General features: G+C 41.9%; 1 long non-coding RNA gene across 1 annotated transcript; it reads right to left on the bottom strand.

Moving 5' to 3' along the window:
- Window positions 1–5,924: 5,924 nt before the first annotated feature.
- Window positions 5,925–15,383, bottom strand: LOC116449362. Its single transcript, XR_004242363.1, has 5 exons — window positions 14,932–15,383; window positions 13,901–13,995; window positions 10,037–10,210; window positions 9,632–9,714; window positions 5,925–6,256 (listed from the first exon to the last, which is right to left on the bottom strand). It is a non-coding gene; the product is annotated as an uncharacterized LOC116449362 (long non-coding RNA).

Genomic DNA, 15,383 nt, shown 5'->3' with positions numbered 1-15,383 from the left:
AGGCTGCATTAAATGGACACTTAGTAGCCAACCTGCCCTTGAACTTCTCTCAAATTACTGAACTCAAAGGTAGTTCCAGCACTCTTGTCACCACACCTGAGAGCTGTGTCACGTGCTCCTCCTAATAAACTTCATCTCAGCTCTACTAGTCTCATATTCTAAAATCACCTAGCTCAGATAGTGCAGTAGTCATCTTTTCATTAATGGGATGTCCCAGCTGTGGGCTGTCAGCCACTTCTTACCATGTGCATACTTTTACAAGTTAAAGGTTCTTGAGTGTTCCAACAGTCCTCTAAAAGTACAAGGAAATAGATTAAGCTGCAAATTCATTTAACAGGTCTGCCTACACTTAACAAGTTAAGTTCCTTTTACTGGAAACCACTTTATGTAACACTGCAGATAAGGTGGATTCTGCAGGACATTTTAGCAAATATAGCCAGAGAGGATGTGAAATGAAGTTGGCCTCAGGGCCTGACTAGTGGGAATTAGGAGTCTCAGTGGTTATCCAGGACAGGAATACCTAGCCAAGAGACGAATTCAGAATGGGAGTCTTTACTTTTCTTCCTAAATTGCTCAGGAGTTAGGTGTATGGACATACATAGCATGCATAAGCAGACCAGTCTCTATAGCTCTGGAAGAGTATATAGAGTAGCTCTGAAGTGTATTCTTAGTTTTAGTATAGGAATTAATTACAACTTGACTGTTTCCCTTTATCAGCACAATTTACTACGAAGAGCGGTTGAAGTGATACTTGTACCTTGAAGACCAAGAAGGTTTATGGTGCTCAAAAGATCAGAAAGATGTAAAAAGCATTTACACAGCATCCTTTTAATGTGAGTAAAAGAAAAAATACATTTTAAAATTTGTAGGTATGAGACTTCTAGGAGCTCTTGTGCAAAAATATGATTATTTGAAGAATTTTAATATATAAACAGAAGGTACTCAAGGAATTTTGATTTACAAAATATGAACACTGTTCATGCTGCAAAGATGACTACTATGACTGCAGGCCATATTCAGAGCAGTATTTTAGACAAAACATGGGACATTGCTAGATACTTTCAAGAGATGCATCCTTGTATCGTTTCTCCACTTTCCAAGGGCCATTCAGCAACCTGGAGATAGCAATGAAATTTCTTACCACTTTGGTCAAGTATCAACTTCTACATTCCACCTTCTTAGATGAGCTTTTGTAACCCATACTGTTTCTGACGTGTTATGGTATGTTGCAAAATTGGCCTTACTGCAATACTACAAAGAATATTAGTTACCTGATTAAGGTAGATAAAGGGTCAGAAAAGAAAGAACTGCTGAATTTTTGAGACAAACATCTATCTGACCAGCCATCAAAATCAAGTCTTCTAATGAGCCTGGCTTGGTCAATTTGTCACCATAGTGACTGGCACCTGTGAAGTGTCTGAGTATGGAATGCAGCCCAGGTTTCAAGTGCCTTTATTAAAACCACAAACGGTTCATACTCACCTGCTTGAAGTTTAACCCACCCTTCTAACTTCCCTTTGCAGCCCACAGGAAGGTGGGCTTGTGGGGTAGCGTCACAAGCGTATGCTGTGACCACCATGTAGCAACATATATGTTAAGAAATAAAAGAGCAACCACCATAGCCACTTCTTACTGGAATTTTTTTATATAACTAACCTGTTTTCAAGCGTTTCAGATACTTGGATATGATCAAACATTATCAAGCACTAGACTAATTGACAGAGGCCCCCAAATCCATCCTAGAGATGACAGTGCCACACCAAGACATCCAAAGTCTTTTGGTGCATGACATGAAACAATGAAAATTACAGCAGTGTGTGCAAGCTTATGCTCAGAAATCACAAGCACGACAGCTGAAGAAACTAATCAGACTGCCTTGAAGGATGGGGAGAGAAAGATTTTTTCATTGCTGTTGCATTTTGCAGAGCCTTTCTCTGGAACTTTTTGGCCATCAGCAGCACAGACAAGCTTTCATTCACACTTCCCAGCCTGCAGCTGTCAATTTGGAGATAACTCAAGGCCTTGGCTTGTAGAAGATGTTCAAATATCACTCTGTTGTGTCGGTGTAAGGGAAAAAATGGAAAGTTAAGACCTGGAGACTCCCAAATTAACATAGTATAAGAGCTGCTGGCAACTCATACAAAAGCATTTGTACAGTGTGCCTCCTGTGTGTGTCTCAATAAATCCAAATTATTTAAATTTAAATGAGAGATCACATGAGAATTTGGATGAACTTCAAGGATGTTGTCAGTATTAAAAATCAGCTTATACCTGTAATGTCAAGGACACTACACCTGACACAATGAACTGAGGTACACTGAATAAAAATCAATGTGTGCCAAAGGGCATAGTTGTACTGGACTGAGTTTGGAAATAACTGCCACTTAATTGGATGTTGAATCTCGTAAGTGAAAGTGAAAATGGCTGCTCCATTCCAGGCCAAGGACATGGGTTTAACGTGCACAAAGGCACACTGAGTTTGTAATGAGACTATTCTGTAATGCTTACACAAACTGATTGGGCAGCTCTGCCAAATAATTGCCTCACACACTGCCTCAAAATCTTTTTAGTATTTAGGCTCCTTTGGGAGCCAACTCACACCACTTTGGTCACCTAACTGTGTCCACAGGCAGGAGCTTGGGGCACTCTGGGGACAGGATTCAGCATGCTTGGGATTGCAGAGCTTTGGGATGTGCTTGCCTATGTGAATGAGCAGCTATTCCAATTTTGAGGCAGCTAAAGTGAAAATAGCAGTGATTCTGCTGTAGGAAATATTTCTTCCTCCTGGAGACCAGTCAGGATGAGAGATGGCCTTGTAGCTGAGATACACTTGGATAAGAGTTAGGATTCAATTTCTATCTGTGCTACAGATTTCCTGTCTCGAGCTTGACTAAGTTGTTCAGTCAGATCAGGCCTCATGTTAATTTTCCATGTTTCTAGTACAGATAATTGTATTCCCCTTATTCACATGGGAATTCTGCAGATAAATACATTAAATGCTATGTGGTTTTCAGATGCTATAGTAAAAAGAGAAAGGTTATATAAAACATCAAGTAAAGCCAGAATTCAGGACTGGCCTTTAATTTGTAAAGCAAGGCTATACTAATGGGTAATTCAAACCCATCCTACTAGACATTCATTATAAAACACCCCCCTCTGCAAGTAAAGTGTCTTATCTACTGGTAGACAACAGCTGAGAGGGAGAAGTACAATTAAATATGTTTATAGCAGGGCTTGGCATGAGAAACTGGCAGAAGAGAAATTATGCTAATGTCATCACTGTTGTTTCCAGTTGCTGCAGAGAACCAAGAATTTGTTAATTCACATTGTTTGGCTCTGTAGATTTGGTGTCAATACTTGGCAAAAAGATGGGCACAATAAAAACCAATTTACTTTAATCTGGAGACTGGTATTCTAAAAAGTACCAGCCTGTCTGCTGACACCTGGCTATTTATGATATCTCTAGGAGTCAGTTCTGATCTTTGGACTCATTAAAAATATTTTATGCAAAAAGTATTTAAATATAGCTGATGGCAGTGATTTACTACTAATGCTAGCAATGAGATTCCCTGGGGGAAAGGACAGGTTTCAACCTTTTAAAATAGCTGCAAATATACCGGACAAATTCCTCCTAAGGTCAGACAGGGCACTGAGTGCACTGACAGACCTCACCACGACCAGTCTCACCTGGGGCTCACCCCCTCTGCTCACAGGCCTTAGTTTCTGCCTGGGTTGCATGGCAGGTGTGCCTGCCTCCAGCTGTGCTACAGCTGTGGACACGTCTGGCCGTGGAACAACGTCCCATCCCTGGGCCATGTCTGACCATGGTTCTCCTCACTGCCTGGCCTCTGCTCATCCCTGTCCCCAGGGAGGTGCTCAGCGCTGGAGGCTGGGGCCACGTCCCTGCTCCCTGTCACCCCTGCTCCTGAATGGAGGTGGGACAAGCCTGGCTGGGAGGACTCTGCCCTGCTGCCCCCGTGGGGCTCCCCGACTACAGCCAATCTGCGCGTGCTAGCTCCAAGAGAAGCCCGGAGGTCCAGCTGCGGACCCTCTGAGTAACAGCGGCACACAAAGGGGGCAGAGGGGGGACGAGCCCCTCACCCAAGGGAGCTGTCTCTGAGCCTGATGGGAGAGCACACAGGTGGAGGCCAAGAAGGAGAGAGGGGACTCCTCATATCGGTTCCACACAGAAATTCACCCACGTGAAAGGAGAGGGACAAAGAGCCAAGGATCTGAGGGTTTCCAGGGGTTTTATAGTGGGGATAGGAAAGGCGGGATAAGGGATACAGCCAATAGGATACGGGATAGGAGGCAGGGTTGAGAGCAAGGGAACCAATGGGAACAACACATAGGAGGGATTTAGGGAAGGAGTCAATGGGGGTGTTGAGTAGCGTAGAACTTTCCAGAACTAATACATATTAACTTAAGGGAAATGAATATACATGGCCTTGTACATAAAATAAGAAGCGGAAAACGTTAACCAGCCATACAAAAGTATGCAAACCACCGGACTGGGGAATTGTGGGTTCTCACCCTGACTGGAGTGGGTTGTTAAACCTCGGTGCCTGACCACCACAGTTTGGTATTGGTTGGCTTGTCAGGGGTTGGCGTGGTTGCAGCCAGTTGCACCACTACACCCAACAGTTTCCAGTTCTTGGAAGCAGCTGGCCCCCGTGGCATCCTGCCTGTGAGGGATCTCAGGCTACCTCAAGCCCTGAGCAGTGCAGAGTTAGGCCTGCAGCTGCATGAGACTTTTTCCTACAGGTCTGGCCTGACTCGTGGTTTAACCCTAGCCAACAGCCCAGCCCTGTGCACCAGGTCACTCATGCCCCACCTGATCACTCATGCCCCACCAGCAGGAGAAGGGAAGACACTGGAAAATGCACGGTTAGAGATACAGACAGTTTAATGGGGATAGCAAAAGCTGCATACACAAACAAAGCAAAACAAGGAATGAATTCACTGCTTCTCATGGGCAGGCAGGTGTTCAGCCATCTCCAGGAGAGCAGGGCCCCATTACACCTCCATGTTCTCCAAGTAATGGTTACTTAGGAAGACAAATGCCATCACTCCAAACATCCCCCTTCCTCCTACTGGCCCTGCCCAGCCTTACTGGAAGCCCTTCCCCATCAATCCTGCCCTGGTAACACAGCCCCAGTCCCTGCCTGAGCTACCCCAGATGTGATCACACCTGTGCAGAGCCATGGACCTCACTGATCCAGACCCTGAACCATAGGCTGAGCCCTGCTTGACCTGGGTCTAACTTCATCACTATGGGCAGGCTGGCAGTCCCTGGGCTCTGTCTCACCCTGGTCCCTGTCACTGGGACAGAGCTTGCCCTCAGAGCCATCTTCGCACCATAAACCTTGTCTGGTATCCTTCTCAGTTCTGGCTGTTCCCTCACACCTGCCCTGCCAGCTATGCTCCCGGCCCACCTGCACCTCTGGCAGTGCCACTGGTGCCACCGAGAGGATGACTTGCAACATGCTAACAGCATGATTTCCTGGAATTTTGATATTTACAGCTGAGTTAGGGCAGCACAAATAGAAGTGGTACAATTAGAGGAGCCTGGAACCTCTCCCCTCTAAACCCCACTCCTTCATACAGCTACTGCAGGGTCATGTCTACACATGCACTGCTGTGCTGAGCAAAACACTGGCTGAAGCACCAAACCCACAGAGCAAAATGAACATGGGAGCTGGATAATTATCCTTGGGCAACAAGGGTTCTGAGCTTCATCAGGCCTTCAGTGCTCTACAGACCACATTGTCTGCCTGCACTGTTCCGCACAGATGTTATCCAAGCTGTCTCAAGGACCTGCAGTGTGCTCCCCAGAGCAGCATGGACTTAATCTTGTACCTTGCCGCTCTACCCTTCGTATGGGCAATCACAATCACAGGGTGCATTCTTTCATATTTCTCACTGATGCAGGAATATGAAATTTTAGCAATTGCTTTCATAATAATAGTGAAAAAAAGATCAGATATTTCCAGGTTGTTCACAGAAATTGCATGTGGGAAGAATGAACCAGGGAGATAAGGGGAAGAGAGGCAACCTTGGTAGGGAAAAGCTGAAATAGAGACCAAGAAATTTTCAGCTTTAGTGTTTAATTTCATGCAAAGGAGTTTTGGCACCTGCTCCAAAGGTTATGTAGTAGATTCATTAAACAAACAGTAATTAGAAAAAAGCCCAAAGCACTTATACATATACTCACATGTTCCCTGGTTGCTGCACCAGTTTCTAGCATTGTTAAGGCCTGCAGGGAAATAACAAACATTCAAGACTTGCTTCTGGTTTTCTGAATTCCCAGTGGAGTTACTCAGTAGCACAAAGGATGGAATAACAGTACACTGTTTTCTATGTATTTTATAGAAAATGTAACATATAAAACTTTTTAACTGATTTTTTTTCTTGCTCTCTCTTGTCCACAAGCAATGTAAAGAATTATGTAACAGGGTGTGCAGAGCAGTAAAGAAATGCACATACAGTACATCTGGGGTTTTAACAGTGCTGCTAAGTGCAACATGTTGGGAGCACACATTCTGAACCAAATTTCCAATTTCACTGGAAACACATATTTTTTAAAAAAAGTCCATTCCCATTTCCTGCTAAATGTTGGCTGCCTTCTTTATGCAAGCATTGCAGTCCTTTTACGTATTTTTTTTAAGAAAGAAACAATTTGTTTAGTTTCTTAAGGGAATACAGGTGCAGAATATGTATCAAGATCCTGTAGTGAATACATGTAATAGTATTCTGAATCACTAGTTCAAACTGAGCTCTGAACATGAGAAGGAACAGTGTCAACATTACATCAGTACTGACTGGAGTCACTGTAGTATTAGTGAAGTAAAATATTAAACCTCCAAGCTTTGAAACAGTTGCATGTTCCATTTGGATATGCATATCCTCATCTGGAAAAGTTGCCTCCTTAATCCATGAGGATTTAAACTCAGCTGGTTTAGTGACCCACTCTATTGCTTCCTTTATTTCCCATTTTTGCTTTGCATTCAGCATTTGGGGTAAGGAAAATAAGACTCAAATACAGTGAAGGTTTCTAGAGAGTTATTTTTTCTGTCAAACTGCAAAATTTTTATGAAGTGGTAGAAATTCAGGAAATAGAAAGCAAATGAAAAGTTGGAATTGCTGTTCTGTCTGTATTGTACTTTTGGCTATGCTTATGCACAGTTGCAATGACTGTGTCAATATCCAGACTAGGTTCAAACCAAGCAGATCAGGACTTGTAGGAAGTAGAGCAGTCTTCTGTGGGAATGAGTATATCTTGGCAGCACATACTTAAGTACAGCACCCTAAAACATGGACATGGCTGCCTGAAATTTTCAGCAGAAAAGCTTCTTGACAAAAAAAAAAAAAAAAAAGTGCAGTAGTTTAAATAAGATGAGTTTTTGAAGCAGAATTTCTCTCCCACACAAGGGAGAAATTTTCTGTCTATAAAAAATGAATCATCTGAAAATTACATCATAATTCCTCTGCAGGCTCTTCAGGTCTTTGCCATCCTGTATTCACAGAGTTCCTGGTTCATGATTTATGGCATCCCATGAAAGCTTTGTGCTGCACTGCAGCACCCAGAGTAGGTCAGCAGCTGTGGTGTGCCAGTGAACATGTGGGGCAAAAGAATCTGACCCAAAGCAGTCAACAGAGAAGCATTTCAAAACAAAAATGAGTGACTTCCATCTACTTCTTCATTTTCATTCAAATATTTTAGTTTGAATAACTTATTTTCCAGCTTATTTTTGGCCAAATACACATTAAAAATTATTAACAGGCTTTACTCTGGAAGCCTCCCTGGATATAAAAACCACTTTAAATCCTCTAGAAGAAAATCCTGGTAGTGGGGTTCTGCTGCAGACTCGAATTTCTGGCACAGAAGTACAGGATAAAATTCTTAGTAATACAACTACTTCGGTCATATTCAATACTGCTCTTCATTGAAACAGATCAACATCTGTTGACATTATTCAGGATTTGAAGAAGGAAAGAGACAATATTTGTTCAATAAATGCATATAAGAGCTATTTCATCTAATGGCTTTAAATAGAAAATAACATAGTATAGTAGCAAAAAAGTGATATTCATAGTTATTTTGTCTGGACCAATCATTTCTTGCATAAATCTCAATCTGCAAATATCATCCTGTAGATAAGTGCCCACTTTTACTTTGAACGTATATGCATACTTGGAACATGGAATAGATCACTTCTGAATGATTAACGGGGCCATAAACTGGAATCCATAAACTAGATTTTAGAATTTTAGCATCACTGTCTTACAGAAGGAACTTTCTTGTTACTTCTCCTCCCTTGTGAGTAAGCTTCATCCTACTCTGAAAATCAAGCAGCGATGGCGTTTCATAAACCAACGGAAACACGTCTATCTTCACTTGTGATCAGCCCTCAGCTTTCCCACACCACTCCTGTTCTCCTGCAATGCAGCATTATGCAGTAGTGGAAGGGGGGGAGTGTCTGGGAAGAGATACAGAAGCAGAGTCATCACTGCCCATACCACAGACCTGCACGAGTTAGACCTGGCCCAGTTTGTCCTTTCAAAGCATAAAACACAGAAGAGTAACACTCAATACAGGCGTTTACAATACATTATCCAGCCTTCTCTCAGGGCCTATGTGTGCAACTGCAAGCAAAACTACATCAGTTAGTTATACGTCTCCAAATAACTCCACCACACTGCATCTAGAATATTAATTTACACAAAATTAGAATAAGCTTTTTATTTCTTCCTCACAAGTAGCTAGAAGAAACCATCAGAAAATGAGATCAGATGTATCAGTAACATACAGCTGAACCAAACTCCTCAACCCAGCTAACTGTAAGAAATAATAAATTTTTCTAATCCTGATGTGAACATCCCATAACTTGGCAACATTATTTCTAGGTATACCAAGTTGTATATTTTCTGAAAGAAAAATACCAGCTGTATTAATTTGATCTGACACCAATAAACTGAGACAGAAAGGCACATGCAGCTCTCTCTGGCAATAGGGATGCTGTTTATGAAGGAAGCCAAGGGCCCTCTGCTACTGACAGTTCCAGAGTACCCCTCGAAGTGACGGCAACTAGAATTTCTAGAATAAACCATCATTTATCACATTTTGAGGTTCATGTTGACTCTGAAGAAGACATCCCCATTTCTCATCTGTGAAGTTACCACAGGTTAAGGGTACTGTGCGTCTCAGCTATCCAAGCACAGATTTTATGTATTTTCATTAACACTCTTAATGATCATATTTTTGGTTAATTCATAGCACTCCCCTCAGAAGCCCCATGTGCATAAGCCCCTTGCTTAAACCAACAACAGCTCTACCCATGCAAACTCATTGTTACACACAATATACCAGCAAAGAAACTTCCATTTCTATGTTAGTTCCTTGGGTATATCCTCATTCATTAACACTCTGCCTTACTGGGAAAATCACTGAAATGGTATTAGGCCCACTTTTTTACCTCCCCAAATGGACCTGCAATGATACCTTTTCAGTCAGTCCAGCAAAACTTCTAAGTGTTTAGGAGCAAGCAGTGAGAATTGATCATCATCTGTTAGCATTTCCCACTTCACATACTATTTAAAATCTTACTGCTATAAAATTGAACATTCAAACCTGATTTAACTGGTGATCTGAGAAGCCCAGCCAGGAAGAGGATCCTGAATAAGCCAGATATCCATACTTTAACATTTTCTGTTCTGAAGCAGATAAGAACAATTACAAGTCAGGCTGTGTTTTAGTCAACAGCACATAATTTTGTTAAATAATACATCAAAGAATGTTCTTTGGGAAAACTGAAGGATTGGAGGCATTTTTACTTCTTTATTTTCCCCCAAACCCATCACTTTAATCAAATAGACCAATTTTGCCAGATAAGCCCTTCCCTCTTCTCCCTAGCTATTTCATTGCAAGACAACTGCAAAGCAGATAAATCCTTGGCAGCAGCAGAGAACAGCACAAGCTCCTCGCTAACCCAGTGCAAAGAGTTACATGGCAAAACATCACCAGTGTGGCACAAACCTGAGTTTTGACATTGCTCTCCTGGTACACACAAGAAGATGCCAACAAACAGCAGGCTTCATCTCACACAGTCCCCTTCCCACTCTCTAAGAGATGCAAACTGTTTTCATCAGGTACAGATGTATTTAAGCTCACACCTTTCTTTTTTCCCAAGCAGACCATTTTGGAGTATTTCTGTAGGGGAACAAGAATGAATATCAAATTAGACTGAACTGAACTAAATTCTCCTCACACTCCAGAGGTGATCATTACATTTCCTCCAGCCTGTCAGTCTCACAGGCTGGTGGTGTATTCCTGACAGAGTTACTCCCATCAAAACTAATGAGACAAGGCCAGGATTAGGAAAATGGAGGGTACCAAAACTCCAGCTTTGAAGGAAAGATGACTTACCACAAGCTTCCCCTTCTGCTAGCACACCAGTAATGTATATGTATTCCATGCAGAATAGCAAATGCTTGGCAGCCTGCTTCAAGCATGACATATAAAATAAAAAACCCCATAGCATGATAAAACAGTATGATGAAAAAAAGATTAAGTAATGTTAGTCAGTTGAGGAATGGCTGTCAGTCTTTTCTCTATTTTTCTGAAGCAAGCAGGGAGTTGAAACAGCAGATATTCTAAACCTTCACAACCCCCTTCCTCATCAGCTTGTGTTGCACTGCCAAATGCATGTTTGCCTAATTTCATGGCTGTGAGTACTTGATAATAAGCCATTTGCAGCTTCTTTTTAAACTCTATCCAAGCAGGAGTAAGAGATTAAACAGGAAAGCCAAGTCACACTATTTTAGCTGTCAAATTAAAACAGAGAAGCAACCCTATTCTCATACCTCCTGCTCTCAGAAAAGGAAATAGCAAGTTATTTTAGAACAGGATCTTTTAGATCTTAATACTGAAGGAAATTTCCCCCAAAATGACTGATCACTCCAGCAAACAGATCAACACATTAAGCCCAAGCATTTACTAGCAGACAATGGTAGCACAGGCAATTCAATTACCAAATTTTTAGTTTTCAGCAAGGAGGTTTTTTGTGAAAAAGCCCCCAACCATTTAAAAAACTAAGCCAAACTCCCAATTATCCAGACTTAAAGAAAAGCAGCTTCTTGTCCAACTCCTAAACAAAGACCTACAGATTAAAGCATGGTCTTTAAGTACACAGCTTCCTATAGCTTTAGCCATCAGTCCCCACTGCCAGCTGTGACGTGAGGGTGGGCAAGACAAGCTGTACAGCTTCCCCAGGAGAGGGGATAGTTTGCATCTCTGCTTGAGAGCAGACACGTGAAGAGGGTCTGTTGGGAGGGAAGGACTTCTCTGGGCAGAAAGCAACACTCCCCACCAGGGACACAGCTTCTGTCTGAAATGAGCTGCAAGACCATTTTAGTCTGGACACCAGCTAAAACATGTACTCTTCTGATAGGGCCCAGTTGCCTTTAGACTTTCTGACCATGTCAACCTGTAACTTTCACATAAAGTAGAAAACAAAACAAATCAAATAACTCGGACCACAGTGATGCCATAACACACAGGTGCTTTTGTCTTTATGATGAAATGTTGCAAAGTACAAGTAACATTTACATTTGGCACACAAAATGAATTCCTGACACCAAAGCAAAGTGGTTAACAACAGTGAACAAGAACATTTGACAATTTCTATTGAAAATCATTAAGGACGAAACATTATTTTTGACCTGCTTTCATTATGGAAGCAGTATTGGTAGAGTGATTATTGGAAAAGGTGTGGAGAGATAATGACTATGGGTTTGTGAGAGTCTGTAATACACAAGTATGTGAAAGCTTTGCCCTCTAAATTTCTCTTCTTTAGTACAGATTACCACCAATACCACAAAAACTTCCACTACAAAACATTTCTATGGTTAATAAAATGAATATGAATGAATATATATCAAGTTATTACAAATTACTCTCTGCCATCAATAATATATGTTATCAAACAACAGCATGTTATCAATCAATAATAACATCAATCAGTACTGTGGTACAGCCAATGACAGGAGCAGCCAAGTAGTTCTGTATTATTTTAGATAACTACTATTTATCATGAATGAAGCAAATTTATCAACAACATAACAGCAGATATTTTTATGATTACTTATATTAATATTTATGCTATTGACATGAAGTGAATTAGATTTCAAAAGCAACCAAACCATCTCAAAAGGCAGGAAAAACCTGGGGGACCAACCCTTCCTGAAAGAGAGGAGGACAGACCCAGACAGTAAGAGAACTGGTAAAGTCCCAATTCCAAAATAATCCATATCACAGACTCTTTTTTTAGCCAGGTGTCCCTAGGGAGAGCCTAAATGCTCATAGAAAGGTTGTGTGGGATTCAGCCAAGAAGTTCTCAGGCTCATTTTTGGATAAACATTAAGTGTTTTTTATATCACATAGTTGTAAGAGGGTGTCTTGGGGTGACTTTATGCTGTGTATCCCCTATCGCTGCTCTATGCCCAGAAATTAATTTTGTGCCTTTCCGTGCCTTTAAATGGAGCCTGAGAGGGGGGGAGAGGAAAAAACCAAGTGAACTTTTCAAAGCAGTTGTTCAAGGACACAGATACACTCTTCTCTGCGTTCTTCCGCTGCAGTAGCAAGAGCAGAGGAAGCACCCTGCTTGCTTTTCAGCCAGCTTTTGGCTCCTTTTCTCCGGAGGGAGACGGAGAGTTGAACTTTGTTTTCCTGTGACTTCCGTTTTTTCCCTTCTTCTCTTCTGGACTGTTTCAACATCAGAACACATTGGGAGAATTTTCCACTGAGACCCTGGAGGTGGGCCCACGACCCAGCTCCAAGGAGAAGGAAAGAGATTACACCTACAGAAGGACTCTGAAATTTCCCCAGGTTTCTCTCCACAGCGAGAGGTTTTATTATTTAGCATTATTATCCTTTTCCTGTGTGTTTGTTAAATAAATAGTTTTTATCTCTTTCACTTTCATCCAACGGAAATTTATTTTTTTCCCGAACCTGGTGGGGGAGGGATGGTCGTAACCTGCTTTCTATCAGGGAATATTTTCCTCCAAATTTGTCCAAACTGGCACAGAGGGAGTGGGGCATTGAGCAGCCAATAGATCCTGTTTAATTTCTATTTTTCACAGCCAATTGGGGATGGTGTTTTCTGTTCCTTCAGAGCTATTTTATTTCTTCAGACTGTTTTTCACCTTCACACGACAAATTGCTGTTAGTGTCTCCTTGTTTGGTGTCTGTGGATGTCTCTGGTTTCTAGGTACCTCAGCTGCACTTCAAAGAGACCAGCTGCCGTTTTAAAGGATGTTTTTCACTAGTTCACAGGGCTGGTCCCCAGGCTCACAGTTCCAGGCTGGCAGACTTTTCTCTGTCAGTTTTCTTGACTGGACAATATCTTTCGTTCACTAATTTTCCTTTCTAACCAGGCCGTCTTTATCACCTCACATCTCTGCCTAAAAAGGCTATTTTTAATAAATAGTAACATGCTAAGTATGCAAGATTTGGCTCCCAGATCAAGAGCATATTCAGTAGGGAAGCAGCTAAAAAGTGAAAATCTCAGATTAAAATATGCGAGTAAGAAAGATGAAATCAAGAGAAGGGTATACGAAGAAACAGGACTAGGCAAAAATATTTTCTTTCAGAAATGCCAGAGTTCCACAAATTTACTCTGTAATGTTCCGACCAATTTCACCACTAAGCGCTGTGCAGCGGCTACAGTTTTCCATCCTGCAAAAATTAAGCATGGGCAGAGTGTCCAAGAACTCAGCAATGCTGTACTTTATTTGATACTTTAAAGCCAATCATATGTATAGATTACTTCAAAATCAAGACCTCATGCAAATAAGAGCAACCAGGAGCAGGGAATCTCTCTGAATTAATGAGCATACTTACACTGAGGTCTCATGGGTGTCACCTTTCCTTCTGGCTCACAGAGCTTTCAGGACAGCAGCTATAGCCAAGTGCACAGTGCCCTTCTCTGGTCCAATCTGTTGAACAAAAAAATGGAGACCCCTCGGTGTCATCCACAGTGGTTTGATACTCACCTATGTCTCAGTTTCTGTTAAATGATATTTTGTTTGCCGTGGTTTCAAAGACAGCACTGTTGATAACACAGCAAGGGAAAAAGTCACTGATAGTGGGGGGGGGGGGGGATGAACAATTCTCATTGGTTAAAAATTATGAAAAACAGAAGATGCAGAAATGTGCAACTTGCATCAAATACCCCCCTGGAATTCTGACTGGTCACTTTCACACTGGCTTGGCTGAGAACCACATGTATTCCCAATTTCCAAGAAGGCAAATGGAACTATTTTGTGAAAATTCACACCTTGCATGTTTGTTACTACCGTTTTCACAACAGCACCCTCAAATGTGTCTTACCCAACTAAGCTGCCTGTTGCTGGTAAGCTCTCTGGAGAAGCCTCCAAAGTTGTTGACAATTTCTCCCATGTCTCTATTGACTACATGAATAAAGAAAGCCTTGACAGCACATGTGACTGCCAAGCATAGCCGAATTTACTGCCTCATTACATCCAAATGCCTATAACAGAAGGACTGTGGGCCCTTTCCTCAGCTGATACTTTGAGAATTAACCTTTTCAGACAGCCTGTGAATTTGAAGTACCAGCATGGAACCATTCATTTTGCGCCCAGACCTGGGTGGCCACTGTCAATTTAGCTGAGTGGCCATGTTGCATTTTATACTTGCCTGTTTCCAGGTGCTGATCCCTTCCTCATAAAAATTAATAATCACAAAGGGCTTTCAAGATGAAAGTTATTCTGTATCACCTCCCACTCCACAGAAGAAGAAAACAGCCACCCTAGACTGGCAGTCCAAAACACTGTTAAGGACACAGAGGCCGTCAGATCCCATTATCCTCTGAGGAAAACAGCATTTCTCCAAATTAGACAGCCTTTACATACCATCCCTTTGAAGCAACTGCTGCATTTCCCTGAGTTGTTTTGCTACTTGCAGTCACGTTCAGGTTGTCATTTCCTCATGAGGCATTCTGTTTCTGGCAGTGAGATAATGGCAGTTGGGCTCCAGCTCTTTCCGGTCCCCAAGACTCAGGCTGCAGCTGAATTGGTTTTTTCCAATACCACTAGTCAATGTCAACATATATTCCAAGCAAACGTTTTTGCCAGGGTAAACCACATGCCAATCTTCTTTAGCAAACTGCAGAGTGTCAGAGAAAGGACAGACACAGCATAAGCCTGGTGCCAACCATCATTTTCTTCAGCTGCATGGAATAAACAGTCTTGAGAGTTGAGACAGTGATTCCAGTTCTCTGAGTTCTCCCCTGCTTGGGGTATTTGCTTGAGATATGAGGAACCGGTGTCTGAAGCACTGTTTTGTAAGAACTTCTTTGCGTGGT

Source organism: Corvus moneduloides, chromosome 1 (genome assembly GCF_009650955.1).
Source record: "Corvus moneduloides isolate bCorMon1 chromosome 1, bCorMon1.pri, whole genome shotgun sequence".
In the NCBI taxonomy this organism is placed as follows: Eukaryota; Metazoa; Chordata; class Aves; order Passeriformes; family Corvidae; genus Corvus; species Corvus moneduloides.
This window is presented reverse-complemented; position numbering and strand designations above follow the sequence as displayed.